The sequence below is a fragment of the Pongo abelii genome, chromosome 10 (genome assembly GCF_028885655.2).
Source record: "Pongo abelii isolate AG06213 chromosome 10, NHGRI_mPonAbe1-v2.0_pri, whole genome shotgun sequence".
Taxonomy (NCBI): Eukaryota; Metazoa; Chordata; class Mammalia; order Primates; family Hominidae; genus Pongo; species Pongo abelii.
In genome coordinates this window covers 36,656,522-36,678,266 of record NC_071995.2, presented here as the reverse complement: position 1 = coordinate 36,678,266, position 21,745 = coordinate 36,656,522, and the positions used below count along the sequence as shown (strand labels likewise).

The 21,745-nt window shown below is 37.8% G+C and overlaps 1 long non-coding RNA gene across 1 annotated transcript; it reads left to right on the top strand.

The window, feature by feature from the left end:
- The first annotated feature begins 2,953 nt into the window (after nucleotides 1-2,953).
- On the top strand, nucleotides 2,954-9,715 carry LOC129049103 (uncharacterized). The gene is made up of 3 exons (XR_008511897.1): nucleotides 2,954-3,173; nucleotides 4,809-5,024; nucleotides 9,432-9,715. It is a non-coding gene; the product is annotated as an uncharacterized LOC129049103 (long non-coding RNA).
- Nucleotides 9,716-21,745: the final 12,030 nt, after the last annotated feature.

Below are 21,745 nucleotides of genomic sequence, written 5' to 3'. Positions count from 1 at the left end.
GTTCAAAGAATTTTTAAGTTTTCATCTTGATTTCATTGTTAATCTAACAATCATTCAGGAGCAGATATTTAGTTTCCATGTATTTGCATGGTTTCAAGGGTTCTTTTTGAAGTTGATTTCCAATTTTATTCCACTGTGGTCTGAGAGATTGATATAATTTCAATTTTTCTTAAATTTGTTGAAACTTGTTTTGTGGCCTATTATATGGCCTATCTTGGAGAATGTTCACATGCTGATGAATAGAATGTATATTCTGCAGTTGTTGGGTAGAGTGTTCTGTAAATATCTGTTAAGTCCATTTGTTCCAGGATATAGTTTAAGTCCATTGCTCCTTTGCTGAATTTCTGTCTTGATGATCTGCCTAGTGCTGTCAGTGGAGTATTGAAATCTCCCACTATTATTGTGTTGCCATCTATCTCATTCCTTAGGTCTAGTAGCAATTGTTTTATAAATTTGGGAGCTCCAGTATTAGGTGCATATATATTTAGGATTGTGATATTTTCCTGCTAGATGAGTCCTTTTGTCATTACATAGTGTCCCTCTTTGTCTTTTTTAACTGCTGTTGCTTTAAAGTTTGATTTGTCTGATATAAGAATAGCTACTCCTGCTTGCTTTTGGTGTCCATTGGCATGGAATATCTTTTTTCACTCTTTACCTTAAGTTTATGTGAGTCCTTATGTGTCAGGTAAGTCTCCCAAAGACAGCAGATACTTGGTTGGTGACTTCTAATCCATTCTGCCATTCTGTATCTTTTTTTTTTTTTTTTGAGATGGAGTCTCGCTCTATTGCCCAGGCTGGAGTGCAGGGGCACAATCTCAGCTTACTGCAACCTCTGCCTCCCGGGTTTAAGCGATTCTCCTGTCTCACCCTCCCGGGTAGCTGGGACTACAGGTGCGTGCCACCATGCCTGGCTAATTTTGTATTTTTAGAAGAGGTGAGGTTTCACTATGTTAGCCAGGGTGGTCTCAATCTCCTGACTTCATGATCTACTTGACTCAGGCTCTGAAAGTGTTGAGATAACAGGCGTGAGCCACCGCACCCAGCCCCTGTATCTTTTAAGTGGAGTATATAGGCCATTTACATTCAACATCTGTATTGAGATGTGAGGTACTATTCTATTCATTGTGATTGTTGCCTGAATACTTTTGGTTTTTTTAATTGTGTGATTGTTTTATAGGTCCTGTGAGATATATACTTTAAGGAAGTTCTATTTTGATGTATTTCTAGGATTTGTTTCAAGATTTAGAGCTCCTTTTAGCAATTCTCATAGTGCTGGCTTGGTAGTAGTGAGTTTTCTCAGCATTTGTTTGTCTACAAAAGACTGTATCTTTCCTTCATTTATGAAGCTTAGTTTCACTGGATACAAAATTCTTGTCTTATAATTGTTTTGTTTAAGGAGGCTGAAAGATAGGAACCCAGTCCCTTCTAGCTTGTAGGGTTTCTGCTGAGAAATCTGCTGTTAATCTGACAAGTTTTTCTTTATAGGTTACTGATGCCTTTGCCTCACAGTTCTTAAGATTCTTTCCTTCTTTTTGACTTTAGATAACCTGATGACAACGTGCCTAAGCGATGATCTTTTTGCACTAAATTTCCCAGTTGTTCTTTGAGCTTCTTGTGTTTGAATGTCTAGATCCCTAGCAAGACTGGGAAAGTTTTCCTCAATTATTCCCTCAAATGTGTTTTCCAAACTTTCAGATTTCTCGTCTTCCTCAGGAACACCAATTATTCTTAGGTTTGCTCATTTAACATAATCCCACACTTCTTGGAGGCTTTGTTCATTTTTTAAAATTCTTTTTTGTTTGTTTTTGTTGGATTGGGTTAATTCAAAAGCCTTATCTTTGAACTCTGAAGTTCTTTCTTCTACTTGTTTGATTCTGTTGCTGAATTTCCAATGCATTTTGCATTTCTCCAAGTGTGTCCTTGATTTCCAGAAGTTGTGATTTTTTTTTTTTTTTTTTTTTTTTTTACTTATGCTATTTTACTGGAGATTTTTCCATTCATATCGTGTATCTTTTTTTTTTTTAAGTTGCATTCTACCTTTCTCTGGTGCCTCCTTGATTGCCTTAATAATCAACCTTTTGAATGTTTCTTTCTGGCAATTCAGAGATTTCTTCTTGGTTTGGATCCATTGCTGGTGAGCTAGTATGATCTTCTGGGGGTGTTAAAGAACGTTGTTTGTCACATTACCAGAATTACTTTTCTAGTTCTTTCTCATTTGTGTAGACTATTTCAGAGGGAAGATCTGGGACTCAAGGGCTGCTGCTCAGATTCTTTTGTCCCATGGGAGTGTTCCCTTGATGTGGTGCACTCCTCTTTCCCCTAGGGATGGGGCTTCTTGAGAGCTGAACTGCAGTTACTGTTATTTCTCCTCTAGATCTAGCTACCCAGTGGAGGTATCAGCCTCCAGGCTGGTATTGGGGAGTGTCTGCAAAGAGCCCTGTGATGTGACCTGTCATCAGGTGTGTCAGCCATGGATCCCAACAACTACTCTGGTGGAAGTAGAAGGGAAGTAAAGTGGACTCTGTGAGAGTCCTTAGTTGTATTTTTGTTAAGTGTGCTGGTTTTGTGTTGGCTGGCCTCCAGCCAGGAGGTGGTACTTCAAGAGTGCATCAGTTGCAGTTGTATAAGAAGGATACAGGCTTGCTCTAGAGTCATCTTTGGATAAATATTCCGGTTTCTCAGGTGGGGGGCAAGGCCATAGAGCTCCCTAGAGATTATGACCTTTGTCTTTGGCTTCCAGGGTGGGTAGAGAAAGACCATCAGAGGGGGGAAGGGTTAGGCGTGTCTGAACTCAGACCCTCCTTGGGTGGGGCTTGCTGCAGCTGCTGTGGGGGATGGGGGTGTGGTTCCCAGGCCAATGTAGTTATGCTCCCAAGGGGATTATGGCTGTCTCTGCTGCATCACACAGGTCACCAGGGAAGTGAAGGAAAGCCAGCAGCCACAGGCCTCACCCAGCTCCCACATAGCCTGCATCCTGAAAGGCTGGTCTCACTCCAACTGTGTCCCTGCAATAGCACCAAGTACATTTCCAGGCAACTAGTGAGCAGGACTAAGAATTTGCCCCAGACCACAAGTCTCCCAGCTGAGAAAGCATAGCTTCTCAGCTGTCCCACAGAGCCTGCAGTGGCAATCCACCTCCTTCAAAAGTTCTGTGAATTCTCTCAGCTTTCCTGGTATGTTCCTGTGGTAGTTCTTGGAGCAAAAGTTCACGATGTGGGTCTCCACTTGCTGCTCTGTCCCTCCACGTGGCAGCTGCAAGTTAGTGCTTCCTCCTATCAGCCATTTTTCTGATAACCAATCTGCAAGCCCATTTTGAGGTTTATTATGTTATACGCTTAATGATGATGATGATTACCCTTAATCATAGCACTATTGGCCAGGCACAGTGGCTCACACCTGTAATCCCAGCACTTTGGGAGGCTGAGGCGGGAGGATCACGAGGTGAAGAGATGGAGACCATCCTGGCCAACATGGTGAAACCTTGTCTCTACTAAAAATACAAAAATTAACTGGACATGGTGCATGCCTGTAGTCCCAGCTATTTGGGAGGCCGAGGCAGGAGAATTGCTAGAAGTCAGGAGGCAAAGGTTGTAGTGAGCCGAGATCATGCCATTGGAAACTATAATTTCACTTACTTTTATTCTTAATAAGGCAGGAAAATAAAAGAATTATAGATTTTCTCAAAGAATAATTGTCAGAAGAGAAAGTTTCCAGAGTAAACTCCACTGACTTAGTTCATTTCACGCAATCATTGAGTAAACTGCCACTCTGTGCTAGGCACTGGCAATACAAAGATCCGTAATATGTGTTGATCAAGGTATGTGTGGATGGAGTCCGTGAGAGGTAGATATGCAGACAGGCAATTACAATACAATACTTAATTTCCCTAATAAAGCAAGCCTTGTACAAAGAACAAACATTTGACCTCCTTGGGAAAACAGGAACACTTCATACAGGATGGGCCAATAATACAAGGACTAATGGGACTTGGTAGAGAGAAAAGGGCATCCAATACTAGTAAGGTAGCAATGAACAGCTCTGGATAAAGACAGGGAAAGCAGTGAGTGCTTGGGAAATTGCAAACGATATGGTGTGCTTGGAGAACCAAGTGAGAAGTGGATAGGATGCTGGGTGGGAAGGATGAAGGTGGAGATGGCAAAAAAAAGACTGTAGGCAATACTACTGGAATATAAGTTTATCCTTAGGAAATGATATGTTATTGTGTGGTTTTAAATCAGGGAGTCATAGGATCAGAGTTGTGTTTTAGGAAGATCATCTGTCAGTGGTGTGCAGGATGCAAAAAGTTGCTGAGGATGATGACCAGAGGGTAGCTTAGGAGCCTACTAGCATAGTCCGTGTACAAAATGAGGGACTGACTAGGGGAGGGCCATAGAGAAACACAGAAAGGGAGGAAGATATGAAATATTTAGGAGATAGAATTGAATGGATTTGGTACCTCATTAGATATAATCAACGGGGAAGGAAAAGGTATCGAGGATAAATGTCAGGTTTCTGGCTGGGTTAATTACATTCTCAGTGTTTTCACTCACAACAATAAGAAATGCAGGATGTTGTAGACTGAATTTTGACCATCCCCATTCACGTGTTGGAGCCCTAACCCTCAACATCCCTCGGTTTGGAGATGGGGCCTTTAAGGAGGTAAGTAAGGTTAAATAAGATCATAAGTGTGGGCTCCTAATCTGATAGGACATATAAGAGGAAGAGACACCACATTTTTCTCTTTCCCTCTTTCTCTTCCTCGTTCTCCCCCCAATATCCCCTCTCTTTCTCTCTCCCTCTCCTCACAGGAAAGGCTAGATGCTGACACCTTGATCTTGGACCTCAAGCTTTCTGAATTGTGATAAATAGATGTTTATAATAAAGCCACCCAGTTTGTGTATCTTGTTGTGATAGCTGGACCTGACTAATACACAGGGCATGTGGTGAGTTTAAGGGGAAGATGTCTTTCTGAAACATTTGAATCAATCAGAAGTTCTTTTGGAACAACTAAGGAAAGATGTCAGGTAAGTAGATGAATATATCTCTTTGAGTCAGCAGAGTTCTGGGTTGAAGATATAATTTTGGAAGTTACTGGGAAATATACATAGTAGTGGAAGCCTTTAAAATGGTTATGATTGCTGCCAGTGAACAGGCTGATTCCTTCATCTATTCAGCAAATAACTAACAAATATTTACCACATTCCAGAAATTCTATGCACTTAGTGAATAAAACAGTAATCCCTGAGCTTGTAGAACTTGGAGAAAGACAGTATATGATAACTGTGATATGAAAGCATATTATACAGAATGTTAGAATAGAATAAATGATGTAGAATAAGATAAAGTTAGCTAGGGTAAGAGGAATTGGGAGTGCTGGACTGGGGCAAGGTGAAGATTGCACTGTTTACAAGATAGTCAGATAAAAATGATTTGAAGGAGGGTGGGAGACCGCAAGGATTTATCTCGGTGAAGAGCATTCCAAACAGAGGTAACAGGCACTGCAAGGGTTTATGGCTGGGATGTGTTGACCAGGTAGTCAGTGTGGCTTGAGTGGAGTGAGTGAGAAGAGTGATGGTAGATGAAGTCGGAGAATTCACAGTAGAGTAGGTGTTCAGATCAGGGCTCCATATAGGCTAAGGACTTTGACTTTGAGTCAAATGTGATGTAATTGGGGATTTTAAGTAGAGAGTGATGATAGGCTCTGCCTTATGTTTAAACACATCACTCTGGCTGCTTTATGAGAATATAAACTGCCATAGGGCAAGTGCTGAAGCAGAAAGACTGGCTAGAAGGCTATTCCAGAGTTCCAGAAGAAAGATAGATGGTGGTAGCTTGGATCCACTTGCTGACTGCAGTGAGGGAGAGAAGTGATAGAATTCTGCATATAATTTGAAGGTAGAGCTAGAAGGATTTGTTTCTGGGTTGGTAGAGTTTAAGAGAAAGAGTCAAGCATGAGACCAAGCTTTTCAGCCTTAGCATCGAGAAGTATGGAGTTAGCTTGTACTGAAATGGAGCAGATTTCTCTTTTTGTTTTCTTTTTGGTTTCAGTGGAGGGTGGCATGGCGGGGGCGGGGGGGCGGGGAGCGGGGGGAGCGGTGCAGAGAGAGGGAGGTAAGGGAAGCTTTTTTTGATATGTTAAATTTGCTTGTCCAGTGCATATTGAAGTGCAAATGTGGTGAAGGTAGTTGGATTGTTTGAGTTTGAATTCAGGGAAGAAGTCTGTTCTCAATTTACAAATTTGAAAATTATCAATACGTAGATGTTATTTAAAGCCATGAGACTGAATGAAACCCCTTAAGAAGATACTACAGACTGAGAAAAGAAGACAGCTCAGGCATGAGTCCTGGGGCACTCTAATATTAAGAGATTGAAGAGAGAAGTGGAAAACAGAAAAAAAGTTTGAAAAAGTGTGACCAGTGAGATAGAAAGAAAACCAAGAACTTGTGTGTCCTGGAAGCTGAGTGGAGGAAGCAGAAAAAGGATGAGGGATCAACTATGTCAAATTCTCCTGATAGTCACTTATACAATAAGGACTAGGCCGGGCGTGGTGGCTCACGCTTGTAATCTCAGCACTTTGGGAGGCTGAGGCGGGCGGTTCACGAGGTCAGGAGATCGAGACCATCCTGGCTAACACGGTGAAACCCAGTCTCTACTAAAAAAATACAAAAACTTAGCCCGGCATGGTGGCGGGCGCCTATAGTCCCAGCTACTTGGGCGACTAAGGCAGGAGAAAGGCGTGAACCCAGGAAGTGGAGCTTGCAGTGAACACAGATGCACCACTGCACTCCAGCCTGGGTGACAGAGTGAGACTCCATCTCAAAAAAAAAGGTGGTAAAACAGAGGTTCCCAGCCTTTCTTAGTTTATGTCACCCTGGCTGTTTCGGTAGTTTTGTTTATTAAGTGGCCTTACCCCAAACATTTCATAAGTATTTTTATCCTATCAACTTAGTAGCCATTTGGAAACCTAAAACATACAAATTTAAAGAAAAAAATTAATATTTAATTTTATTCTAAAATAACCATAACTACTTTCTAATGAGATGCGTGTACCCGTTGGATATTGTTAGGAATAATGCTAAACCTTGGAACCTCTTTGAGAACTGCCAAATTTATTTCCTATTCCACACTGGTTTTTGTACAGTCCTTAACTTTTTATTACAAACACCAGAAACTCAGATCTGCAAAAATACAATATCATTGAAAGGAATGCAGTGCAATCTAACATTGTAATTGTGAGCTAACTTGAGCTAGTAGCTTGGGCAGAATTTGAGAGATATGTTTTCCTTGAAATTTTAAAATATCCCAAGGGGTCCAGTGAGTTTGCTGGCTATTTAGGGAGCCTTGGAACCTAAAAGGAGAACTGAGGTGCCGAGAATTGACCACTGGGTTTTGCAGCCGGATTCATAGATAGGCAGACCGTATATTTTATCGTCCAAATAGGGATAACACAGGTAAAAATGAAAGGGTGCACTAGCATTATTAGGTGTGACATCTGGAGTAACAGATTGTTGGGGAAAACTGGAACTATTGACTACCTAGTAACTTAGGTGGAAAGGTGGGGTGAGAACCTGATTTGAGTGGCTTTAAGAATGAATGAGAAAAGAGATGTTGAACGCAATGAGTACTGAAGAAAACTGAGAGTTGAGAACACAGCCTAGTATTTATGGAGCTGATGGAGGAAGAAAGAGCAAAATGATAGGAAAGAAGCAAGAGACAAACCAAAGGAGGGGAAAATTGCAAGGTGGTTGTGTTTGATGGCATCAAATGCAAAAAGCAAACAAAATAAAACAATTGAAATATATCCATAGGACTTGCAAGAAAGACAAGAACAGTCTTTGTCGACCTATGGGGATTATTAAGCTAACATTTAGTTAGTTGAGGCATGTAGAGAAGAAATAGAGGCAGCTTGTTCCTTGTAAAATAGATGAGTGGGGCAAATGCTAGAAAACGTTACATGTAAGCAGGCTGAATTATTTGAAAATGTATTTCACACTTGAGAATCACCTTTTTTTCTTAAGCATTTGATGTGATGTTATTGCGCATCTTTGTAACTGCTTTGTAATTTTATATGCACTTATGATCATTGAATTTATTCCCGTGGGAAGAAAACCTGAAAAACATTTCAAGGCCCATTTAAACTCATCTCTTCCTCAGTGCTTTCAGAAATCCTCTGAGATTTACACTTTCTTTCATTTCTTTTTGAGAATTTGTCATTTTGTTTTTGCATTTAGTCTTTTACTGATCTCTTATTTTCAAAGTGTAAGCCTCCTTTTCCCAGTAGCTGTAAACATTCTGAACTGTGACCCTCCTGGCATGCATCAGGGATGCTCTAACCTTGCACAGGCTGCTTATAAAGACCCCCTTCTTCTTTGCTTCAGATCTGTGTTCAAATGTCCCCTTCATAAAAGAGGCATGTCCTAGGCACACCTATTTAAATTGCAACCTGTCTGATATGCTTTTGATGTCCCCTCCAAATCTCATGTCAAAATGTAATCACCAGTGTTGAAGGTGCGGCCTAGTGGGAGGTGTTTGGATTATGGGGGCAAAACCCTCATAAAAGGCTTAGTGCCATCCCCTTGGTGATGAGAGAGTTCTCTGGAGATCTGGTTGTTTGAAAGTGAGTGGCATCTCCCCCTTCTGTCTCTCTTGTTCCCACTCTCATCATGTGATGTGCCTGCTTCCACGTCACCTTCTGCCACTAGTAAAAGCTCCCTGAGGCCTCCCCAGAAGCTGAGCAATGCCAGCACCATGCTTGCATGGCCTACAGAACCATGAGCCAATCAAACTCTTTTAAATTACCCAGTCTCAAGTATGCCTTTATAGAAATGCAAGAAGATCCTGACACACCTTCCTTCTCTCACCCCATTACCTGTATCTCAATCACTATTATCCTGCTCCATTTTTTTCCTAAAACATTTTCAAATTCTGACATATAATTACTTTTATGTTTAATGTTCATCTTCTGTGTTCCATGAACTAGAACATAACTTCCACCATGGCAGAGATTTAGGAGGAAGAGGGTGGTCTCTTTTGTTCACCGATGATCCTAACAGCCCAGCGTATAAAATATGCTCAGTAAGTTACTTCTTGAGTGAATAAATTTGATTTTTATGAATCTCCTTCAGCAAGTCTCCTCTGTGGCCTCAATATCTCCTTTTTTAATTTCAAAGAGCTGACTTGAATTGGTTCAAAAATCTTAAAAGTTTCCTAAATTCCCAAAGCCATGACAATTGCTTCCTTTATCTCTCAGTGGGCCGAAGCACATTTCTGTCTAGAGTGGCCAGTCAAGAGCTTTTCTTTCTTTCTTTTTTTTTTTTTTTCTAAGCCTTGAATGAAATATTTCATGTTCCACATTCTTATTTAGAATTTCTTTAATTGACTTTTATCTTTTTTATTTGTCCCTTTTGTGTTCCCTTATACTTTTCATACAGCTTGCTGCCTCACAATGCTGTTTGATGACACTGGCTTAGAAAATAGAAAACAGATTTTTCTTTTCTCCGAAGAAATAGAAAACTTTCCTGTATACTCCAAGGGATATACAGGAAGAATAGAAATATGAATTTGAACTATGACTAAGAGTCAGCATGTACTTACCTTTCTCTGGAAAAAGAAAAGAAAAAAGCTGGAGAAGTAAAGTTCAGAAGCACGATTGGGTATGGCTGAGTTAAGTAGACTACATGAAAAATAAACACTGTCAACAGTCTTATAGAGAAAATGAATTTTGCTCTTTGATGTAAGAAAAAGCCCACTCACCTTTATTTTTAAAATGTCGAGTTGAGGTAAACGATATCTATTTTTGCTATTAAAAAATTCTATTTCTGTCTGATTTTTTCCCAATTGATAAAAATCAGAAGAACACTCCTAGAGAAATTAACACTAAAATGCAAAAGCACTGTAATAGCTCCTCTTTGATATTATGAATTGACTTTAACCTGATTTGCTCTCTCAATTTCTTAGGCTATTTCTGAATTTTGTTTATAGTTTATTAGCATGTTAAATATTTTTTGTGGTTTTGATTTGTGTACATATACAATATTTTGGTTATATTAAAAATGAAATAACCGGTATGTGTTTCTTACCTCCTGATTTGCTGTCTGTTACTGGTGTAAGCCTATTTTACATTGCTGTCAGGCCTGTTTAGTTAATAGGATGTGTTAGCCACTGTTTTCTGTATATACTTCAGAGGCTTTAGAGTTTCGCAGTTCAGCCCATTGCCTTTTTAAATTACTAGGTTAGAGTGGTTTTAGGTTTACAGTGAAATTAAGCAAAAAGTGTGGAGTTTCCACATACTGCAACTTCTCCCCCTTCCCCTACCCCATCCCTATAATACACAGTCTGCCTCACCATCGAGATGCCCTACCATGAACAACTATAAGCCAATAAATTGGAAAACCTAGAAGAAATGGATAAATTCCTGGATACATACAATCTACCAAAATTGAATCATTAAGAAACAGAAAATCTGAACAGATCAATATCAAGTAACAAAATTGAATCAGTAGTGAAATGTCTCCCATCAAAGAAAACCCCAGGACCCGATGCCTTCACTGCTGAATTCTATCAAACATTTAAAGAAGAATGATCTGAACAGATCAATATCCAGCAACAAAATTGAATAAGTAATAAAATGCCTCCCATCAAAGAAAAGCCCAGGACCTGATGCCTTCACTGCCACATTCTCTCAAACATTTAAAGAACTAATACCAATACTCTGTAAACTATTCTGAAAATTGAAGAGAAGGGAATACTTCCAAACTCAATCTATGAGGACAGTATTACCCTAATACAAAATCAGACAAGGACACAACCAAAGAAGAAAACTACAGGCCAATAGCCCTGATGCACATAGATGCAAAAATCTCAATAAAATATTAGCAAGCCAAATTCAACAGCACATTAAAAATACCATTAACCATGATCAAGTAGGATTCATCCCAGGTATGCAAGAATGATTCAAGAATATGGAAACCCGGCTGGGTTCAGTGGCTCATGCCTATAATCCCAGCACTCTGGGAGGCTGAGGCAGGCAGATCACCTGAGGTCGGGAGTTCGAGATCAGCCCGACCAACATGGAGAAACCCCATCTCTACTAAAAATACAAAATTAGCCAGGTGTGGTGGCGCACTCCAGCCTGGACATCAAGAGCGAAACTCTTTCTCAAAAAAAAAAAATGGAAACCAGTAAACTTGATATATCACATTAACAAAATCAAGCACAAAACCCATGTGGTTATTTCAAAAATCAGTAGCGTTTTACACACCAATAGTAAACTATATGGAAAAAGAAAGCAAGAAGGCAATCCCATTTATAACACCTGTAAAAAATACATAGGAGTAAATTCAACCAAGGAGGTGAAAGATCTCTACAATGAAAAGTATAAAACATTGATGGAAGAAATTGAATGAAAAGATATTTTACATACAAGAATTGAAAGAATTAATATTGCTAAAATGTCCATATCACTCAAATAATCTACAGATTTAACACAATATCTATCAAAATACCAATGACATTCTTCATGGAAATAGAAAAAACAATCCTAAAATTTATATGAAAACACAAAAGACTCCAAATTGCCAAAGTAATGTTGGGCGAAAGGAAAAAAACTGGAGGCATCACACTACCTGATATCAACATGCACTACAAAGCTATAGTAACCAAACGCCCTGCTATAAACATAAAACTAGACACATGGACCAATGGAACAGGAGAGAAAAGTCAGAAACAAATGCACTCACTTATAGCCAACTGATTTTTGACAAGGCACCAGGAACATACATTGAGGAAAAGACAGTCTCTTCGATAAGTGTTGCTAAGAAAACTAAATATCCACCTGTAAAAGAAGGAAGCTAGATCCCTGTATCTCACAATCTATAAAAATCAACTCAAAATGGATTAAAGACATAAATGTATGACCCAGAACTATAAAACTACTAGAAGAAAACGTAAAACATAGAGTAATGCTTCATGACATTGATCTGGGTAAGGATTTTTTGGATAAGAATTCAAAAGCACAGGCAACAAAAGAAAACATAGACAAATGGAATTACATTAAATGAAAAAGTTTCTGTACAACAAAGGAAACAATCAAGAGAGTGAAGAGACGACTTAAAAATGGGAGAAAATATTTGCAAACTATGCATTTGCCTAGGAGTTAATATCCAGACTATAAAAGGAATTCAAACAACGCAATAGCAAATAGCAAATAATTTGAATTTAGGCGGGGCACGGTGGCTCACGCCTATAATCTCAGCATTTTGGGAGGCCGAGGCAGGTGGATCACGAGGTCAGGAGTTTGAGACCAGCCTGGCCAATGTGGTGAAACCCCATCTCTACTAAAAATACAAAAATTAGCTGGGTGCAGTGGCGGGTGCTTGTAATCCCAGCTACTCGGGAGGCTGAGGCAGGAGAATCGCTTGAACCCAGGAGGTGGAGGTTGCAGTGAGCCAAGATTGCACCACTGCACTCTAGCCTGAGTGACAGAGCAAGACTGTCTTAAAAAAAAAATTGATTTTGAAAATGAGAAAAAGGCCTGAATAGATATTTCTTATAAAGGGACATGCAAATTGTTAAGAGGTATAGAAAAAAATTCTTAATATCAATAACCTGTTGCTGTTGCTCCACATCCTTGACATTTTGCGGTGTTAGGATTTTCAGAAAATGATGAGGCATCAAAAGCTAGAGATCAATTAGTTAATTTTTAATTTCTTTTTAGGGGAGACAGAGAGAGAGAGACAGGAAGGGAGAGATGAGAAGGGACGGGGTGGGATGGGATAAGGAGTGGAGAAACGGGAAAGAAGGAGAGGAGAGGAGACAGATGAGAGAGTTCTTCCTTTCTTTATAGAATTTCTTAGTTCTAAGGTTTCCTTGTCATCTTGTTGATATGATTTAGCTCTGGGTCCCCACCCAAATCCCATCTTGAATTGTAATTCCCGTGTGTTGAGGGAGGGACCTGGTGGGAGGTGATTGCATTATGGGGGCGGTTTCCCCTGTGCTGTCCTCGTAACAGTGAGTGGATCTCATGGGATCTGATGGCTTTTTAGTGTTTGGTAATTTCTCCTTAACTCACGCTTCTCTCTCCTGCCACCTTGTGAAGAAGGTGCCTGCTTCCCCTTCATCTTCCATCTTATGTAAGTTTCCTGAGGCCTCCACAGCCATGCAGAACTCTGAGTCCATTAAACCTCTGTCCTTTGTAAATTACCCAGTCTCCGGTATTGCTTTTTAGCAGTGTGAAAACGTACTAATACACTTGCAGGCCATTCCTGGAAGAGAAAATGTACTCAGAAGATTAATAACCATGAAGAATAGCTTGAAAAGGATGGGCAATAAGTAAATCCCTAGATTTTTAGCTCTGCGTAAGCAAGGTTTAACAGCATTTATTTAGCAGTATTCAATTAGAACTATACACTTCATGGTACATTTACTTCTTCTATTGGCTATTTTTTACCTTCTATTTTTGTAGCAGTCAAATTAGGTAAGAGCCTTTCACCATATCTAATACTACCAATATTCAAGATTGATCTAGATATTCTATATATATATATATATATATATATATAGACTCCATTACCTCCATGTGCATTCATGACTTCTTGAAAAGTTACTATTGTTAACATAATTAATAATAATAAACACATCTTTTATCATCTCACAAACCAAATAATATAAAGGTTTCATTTTGCAATCTCCTTGCAATGTGAATGCATCACTTTTATAGTGCCCAAATTCCAAATTGTACTAATTGGAGGGATTTTGCTAACTGAATTACAAATACTGAGTTTGGAAAATCCACCACAGTCAAGGCACCTATTTCCCACCTGAGGCCCAAACCTAAGCACTGTCTTTAGCAGACTCAAAGGCCCTAACATGCAGAGTGATGTCTGTGAACATCAGGAAGCCTTAGAGTTTTCATTTGGTGATTCATAAATCCACAAGGGTGTAAAAAGGGGTTCCCATTGGTTCATGAATAAAAGGTGACAATAGCATCTACTTAATTTCTGGTAATAAAAATTAACAAACAAGTTGCTAATAATTTTGTACCATTTTAAATTGGAACAACACAGAAGTCTCTGTATTGACTGAATGTACACCATGAGTTGGAAGGAAGTCAAGATCAGAGGAGAGGGGGTGGTATGCTGAGGACTTGGATGTTCCAAGTTACCACTCAGCTAAAGAGTAGCATTAGTATTTTAAAGTTTTTAATATTTAAATTCTCATATATTGTTTATAGCCACTAATGTTTACTAGTTCAAGTCAGAAGCAAAAGGAATACAGATGCTAAAATGGAAAAAAAAACTACGAAGACTGAAAAAGTGATAATTCTGTAAATTCACCTAAAGAGGAAATTTCCCAGATCTGTGTCTTGCATCCATTAGATCAAATTATTCAAACTTCAAGAAATCTCTTACACTTCAAAAAACAGTGCTAAAAAGAGAAAATTAATAGATAATTTTTTGGGGGGGGTGTTATATGGGAATAAATATTTTCTGTAACTGCATTGCATTACTTGAACATAAATGTTATTTTTAAAAAGCCTACAATCCTCTCTTTAGAAATATTTTTCAAAATGTGTTTTAAAAATGTCATAAAATTTAATTTTATGTAAGTGTAATCTTAATAAGACCATAATGTATACAGGCACTAAGTTAACTAAAAATACACAAATACTTTAGGCATGCAAATTTGAAACTCTAATCAAAGACATGGAAAACAACCTGGAAAAATGGAGTGACATCCCATGCACTTAGATGGAATGACAATATTATAAAAATGTCACTTCTCCCCAAATTAATCTATAAGTTAAGTGCAATTATAAACTTTTCTGTTGGATTTTTGAAGAACTTAATGAAGACCTCTCAAGTTTATTTGGAAGGATACAGATCCGTGAACTGTATTGAATTACAAATACTGAGTTTGGAAAATCCACCATAGTCAAGTCACCTATTTCCCACCTGAGGCCCAAACCTAAGCACTGTCTTTAGCAGACTCAAAGGCAGTAATTCAAAAGGAATGTACAAGCTTGCCCTTCCAAGTTGCCCTTTCTTTTTTTCTGCACTATATATATATATATATATACATATCCACATACATATATAAATAATAAAAATATAATAATATGGTTTTGTCTGAAAGAAGCACCTAAAGATTTTAAGAGTATTTTAAGAAAACCAATTCACTAGAAGCTTTTGGATATGATATATTAAACATCATGGAAAAGAGATAACATGCACCTCAACTTATAGTCATAGCATGAGCTCTGAGGAACTTTCTGCTGTTCTAATTAGGCAAATACTATTTTGGTCACAAGAATCAGCTTGTATGGTGTCTGTATTTGCTTAGCTAAACTAATAAAATATCTTTGGTTTGGACTGAGGTCTACTTAGTTTACTGTAACTCTGTTTTCCCCTCATTAAACAGTGACAAGCTTGACTTTCACATTTAGGTGTGAATTGCCACAGTTTTGATTTGCTAACAGCGGCCTACCCTAAGTGAGAAATTTCACTGAGTGATGTCCCCAGAAGTATCAAGTTCTCACTTAAACTAATGAAGTGCTTAATTAATGAAGCTGCCAATGGCAATTTCTTTTTGTAAAACATTGTATGCTGTTAGACCGGTAACCAGGCTAGAAAATAACCTTACTTTTTTGGCACTGGAACCCATTCTTCTTAACGAATAAGTCCACCATTTAAAAGTCTTTGCCTTCATAGTTCCTGGCTGAAGGTCGTTGAAATAATAGCCTTTGTGGAGTCCTTTTTCTTTTAACCAACGATTATTTTGTGATTCAAATTGTACTTTATATACAGTGACAGTTAATACTGCTAGGATTTCTAACTAAAGATTGTGGAAGAAATATAAAATGAAGTAACTTTCTCAATAGAAAGCCTTCCTTTCTATTTTTCTGATTAGAAATCAGAAATATATACTCACTAATATGTTTTTAGAATGGGCATTAAGGTTGGGCACAGTGACTCACACCTGTAATCCCAATACTGTGGAAGGTCGAGGCAGGAGGATTGCTTGAGGCCAGAACTTTGAGAAGCTGTGGCAGCATGGTGAGACAACATCTCTAAAAAATAAAAATAAAATAAAGTGGACATGGCAGTGTGCACCTGTAGTCCTAGCTGCTAGGGAGGCTAAGGTGGGAAAATCACTTCAGCTCAGGAATTGGGTTATAACGAGCTATAATTGTGCCACTGCAATCCAGCCTGGGTGACAAAGTGGAAAAAAAGGGAAAAAAAAGTGCATTCAGTGAAAATCACACACAAATTTATGAATTTGAGATGTTGTAAAGTATTTCACAATGTATTATAAACACTCTCCCATGTTATTAAAAGTGTTCAGGCCAGGTGCCATGGTTCACACCTGTAATCCCTTTGGGAGGCCAAGGCAAGAGAATCGGGTGAGCTCAAGGGTTCCAGGCCAGCCTAGGCAACATAGTGAGACCCAGTCACTACTAAAAATTAAAAAAAAAAAAAAAAAAAAAAAGCTAGGTTTGGTGGTGTTTGAAGGTGGGAGCCACTTGGAGGTGGGAGCTACCCAGGAGGCTGAGATAGGAGGATCACCTGAGACTGGAAACTATTTAGCTATTTTTTTTTACTCTCGTAATTAATGTTGTAACAAACAATGAAAATGTTTCTTTATGGCCTCTTTACTGAGGTGAACAAAAGAACAACCTGCAGGATGGGCATGGTGGCTTACACCTGTAATCCCAGAACTTTGGGAGGCTGAGGCGGGCAGATATAAGGTCAGGAGTTTGAGGCCAGCCTGGCCAATATGGTGAAACCCTGTCTCTATTAAAATTACAAAAATTAGCCGGGCGTGGTGGGTGGGGCCTGTACTCCCAGCTACTCGGGAGGCTGAGGCAAGAGAATCACTTGAACCTGGGAGGCAGAGATTGCTGTGAGCAGAGATCACGCCACTGCACTCCAGCCTGGGCAACAGAGCAAGACTCTGTCTCAAAAAAAGCAAAAAACAAAACAACAACAGCAACAACAACAAAAACAAAGAACAACCTGCAATGTGCACTGTTTGTGGGAATGGGAGAGAGTCTTTCTAATTGTAATTGTAGTTACAATATGTAACTACAATATGAAATAGTTACAAGGAAGCTAGTACTTCATTGGTTTAGGTGAAACATTATTGAGAGACATAATACATATACCCATTCAGACTCATTTGTGATTTTGCAAGAAATCATTAATCAATCTATCTCTTATTACTTCCTAGCAAGAATGAGGCAGTAGGACATGGAACTGGCAATTATGACTGGAGGAAATTTCTGTAACACATTGGTTGCCCCAAGGTAGATAGGTCAATTAAGTCCTCAAGTTGGGACTTTAGGTAGACACAGGAGAAGTAAATGACTGAAATGGAGGATTAGAGGAGCACTTTTGGAAAATAAATGTACGTCATAAATCACATGTATGAATAAGTCACATCATAACAAAAACTATGATGTGAATGATTGGAAAATCAAGCAGGCTTTCAACTTAAACATTAGTAACTTTCAATATTGTAAGCTGGTAATATTGTGGCCCTGATTAATTTTAAGATTAAGTCACCTTGCCAGTGCTAATAAATATTTGTTTAGTTTGTCAGGTGTTAGCTATAGTCTGAATGTTGTTGTCTTCTCAAAATTCATACTTTGGAGCCTAAACCCAGTGTGATAGTGGGGCTTTGGGGAAGTCATTAAGTCATAAGGGCTCCACCCTCTAGTCAAGAGAGTGGGATTGTGCCCTTATAAAAGCACAGAGCTCTCCAGATCCTTCCGCCATGTGAGGATACGCACCAGGGCACCATCTATGAAGCCCTTACCTGACATCAAATCTGCGGGGAACCTTGATCTTGGTTTTCTAACCTACAGAACTGAGCAGTAAATCTGTTTTTAATAAATTACCTAGTCTAAGTTATTTTGTTATAATAGCCTAAATGGACCAAGACCCCTTCCCACTCAAACAAATAAACATATATATAAATATAATATGTATAACATAATATATCTCATATATTATTTTACATTTATACAATTTACAAATATATAAATTATATATAAATATATATAATTACATATATATTTAAGAAATTACGTATTTATACTCAGTTTGCAACCATATAGATTATGAGTAAGGTGCAAGGTGGCTTTGATAGGAGGAATACTGTCAAATAGGTGTTCTTAGCTTGTTGGTCCTGGCATCATTGAATACATTTGGACTCAAAAAAAGATTTGACTTCTTGTTATATAGAGTATTATTTGGGAAATGACTCCCAATGAGTTCTGTGACTTGGAAAAGGGGAATACTAGAGTTGTTGGTTAAAGTTTGGCTTGAAGTTTAGTAAAGTTTATTGTTTATATCTGTGACTGGGGAGTAGAATAAAAGATCCATTAAGAAAAATTTGCCTTTCTGGGCCAGCCTGGCTTATTTCACTTAGCATAACGTCCTCCACGTTCAACTATGACATCACAAATGACAAGATTTCCCCTGTTTTTAAGGCGGAACAGTATTCCATTGTGGTTATATCCCTGAATTTCTTTATCTATTCATCAAATGACAGAAACATAGGTTGCTTTCCTATCTTAGCTATTGTGACTAATGCTGCAGTGAACATAGGAGTGCAGATATCTCTTTGGTATTCTGATTTCAACGCATTTTAATACATACCCAGAAGGGGAATTACTGGATCACATAGTAATTCTATTTTTAATTTTCTGAGGAACCTCCATATTGTTTTCTATAAAGGCTGTATTACGTTTCATACTTTCCCAGGGGAAATGCACCAGCAGTGCATAAGGGTTCCTCTTTCTCCACATCCTCACCAACGTTTGTTATCTTTTGTCTTTTTGGTAATGGCCATTCAAACAGGTATGAGGTGATGTCTCATTGTTGATCACATTGTTCCCCGTAAATATATACAGTTATTTGTCAGTTAAAAATCAATTAAAACAAATTTAGTGGCCAGAGAGGAGTAGACAGTATATTGAAAGATAAGTCTGGGAAGAACATTGCTAAATTTGGAGAAGTGAAGTAAAACACATTTACTGAGATCCTGCAGGACAATTTTCAAAAGAAGCCTTAAGCCTGGGTGGTGATTGAAGCAGTTTGAGGTCCCTCCTTTTCTCTCTCCTTCCTTTCTCCCTTCCTTCCTTTGTCAATACTCCCATATATCGAGGTGTGGGTATGGGTCAGTGGATAGTTAAGTCATTTTTCCAGTTTGATTATTTCTTTAGGTAAAATATTTAAGTTCAATAAAGTGTTAAGTTGATACCTTTATCTTTCTGCCACCCTCAGAGGGTGGAATTTGTGAGAGACACAGGCTTTCTCAATCTCAGCATAAAGAGCTGCTCATCAATCATCACAAAGTAGCAATGGGGATTGGGGGGTGGGGGTGGGAGGATGTAAGTACTGAGGCTATGCTGCTGTTGAATTTGCTATACTTACTGAAGACTCTCGGATCTATGGATTTCTGTTTATGCTCCCCCCCTGGGAAAGCGTGAGAGTGACTGACTTAGATTATGTTTCAGAAAAAATGTTAAAAGAAAAAAAACAGCAAATATTGCAGTGGATTCTTCGTTGGAAGTTAGATTTTGTGGATTGTCCCTTCTGTTCAGTAGGATATGCATTTACACATGCTTCTAAGCATGTTCTGCTATATCTATTCCTCTATCTTTCCCCCCAACACTGGAAATTTGTAATGCAAATTGTAATTTATGTTAAAATATAGTCCCTTATTTCATTAGGACTTGGCAAATGATGACTCAGCTTACTTCAGTCACTGTCATTTCTTATTTGCTAAAATATTGACCTTTTTTTGAAAAAAATTCAACCAATATTTTTAAAATACCAACAGCTTTAGCTTACTATTAGATGTAGAGATAATAGGAAAATCCCAGGCATGAAACAGAATTTGAGTCTGGCTAGAAATGCATTGATTTCATGTTACTATAACCCAATTAAACCCCCTGTGACTTGGCACAGCTGTACCTTGTTGGCGTGGATCTCCTGTGTCCTCCCACTGCTCCTGGGGATTTCTGTTCATGACACTTATCACCCTGCTTTGTCTGGGAGGACAGGATTTGTGTCTGTCCTGTTCATGTTATGTCACCAATATCTAGGCAGCATCTAGTCCATAGTAGCGCTCAGTACATATTTATTCAATGAATAGATTTATTAACTTTTAAAAATATATTTCCTGAGCAGAAATTATAACTAAGAAATATCTGTAATGGAAGTATATATAAATGTGATGAAAAAGTTTTTTGAATTATGTAAGGATCTGGAAAAAGAGAAACTTATGTGTAGACGTGTGTGTCTGTGTGCATATATATCCCTCCCAGATTTATTATATTGTTCAAATGCACATGATAAATAAAAAATACCTGTCACCTCTCCCCCTCCCCATTTCTCCATCAACCAACCCCTGGTATATTAAGGATGACACTGAAGCAATTACTAATTTAGCTCTGACCTTCTTTCCCTATATCTGTTGTATTATGAGATCCAGCCATTTTCCTTATTAAACTGACTCCTGAATATTCCATTTCAATATCTTTCTTATTTAGATTTAATATCCAGAATGCTCTCACAAGCAGTTTTTCTACTTAAATATGCTGAACCCTAGAAATTGATGGATGTTTGTGATCTATATGTCAATGTGAAAAATGAGAGACAGAGCATATTAGGATTTCTGTTTATATAAGCTTAAAATAGCAGTTCACTGTTAACATGTTTGAAAAATATGGTGCCTTCTATAATCAGCATAATCTGTTAATGAGATTGTCAAAAAGGGGTGATTATAATCAAGTTAGTAAATATGTACCACAGTAAATATTTAAGAAGTTGCATTTTTATTGTAATTGGAGTTTTAAGATAAATTATTTTAATAAACTTTTGAGGAGGAATCTGATTTGTCCTTAGGGTTTCATATGATCAACAGTGATATAACACAGTCTACAAAGATTGCAAAACCATATAATTCTTTATCCTAAGGAATTAGAGAGGGTATTGCAACTAATTAACTTGGATCACAGCATAAATTTCTTTTTATCCATCTGTTCCTTTCTTTGAATGTATTGAGTAAATAAAAAATAAATAATTGAAATATACAAATACAGCTGGGAATGTTAAGCATACATCTAGGATATAGATAAATTAGTATAAGTGTACATATGTAAATTTTTCTTATCCAGTGGGAAATAGCACGGGAGCTAGACATTTATGAAAATGTTAAGTTTATGACAGGAAATTTGAACAAACTCTTATTGTAAGTCATCTCTTATTTTAACTTAAAAAACAATTATTATTACATATGTAATATCATATATAAAAGCACATTCCTAGGAATATTCCTAACTTTCAGCAAATAATGAAGATTTTCAAAAATTCGTTTTTGAAAACACACTGAATTTGACTCTAACACATATTTAAAATTTTAATAAAGTATACGCTGCAAATAATTGTGTAGTTAATGTTCCTGACCATTTCCTACTTTGTCACACTACATATAAATCATCTAAGATTTTCTTTTATCTAAGGTTTTCCCATTCTGTCTGAATCTTAAATATTCTATCTCATTTTCCCCATAAAAGAAAATTAATTTGTTATATGTTTGTCTCAATTTTTAATTTAAAAATATGGGTACCACAGATATATGAGCTTGACACATTTTTAAATATGTAGAACATTTTTTAATGTAAATATTTTATTGCATTTCCAAAATATCTAACTGAAAAGTGATTAAAAATCAAGTT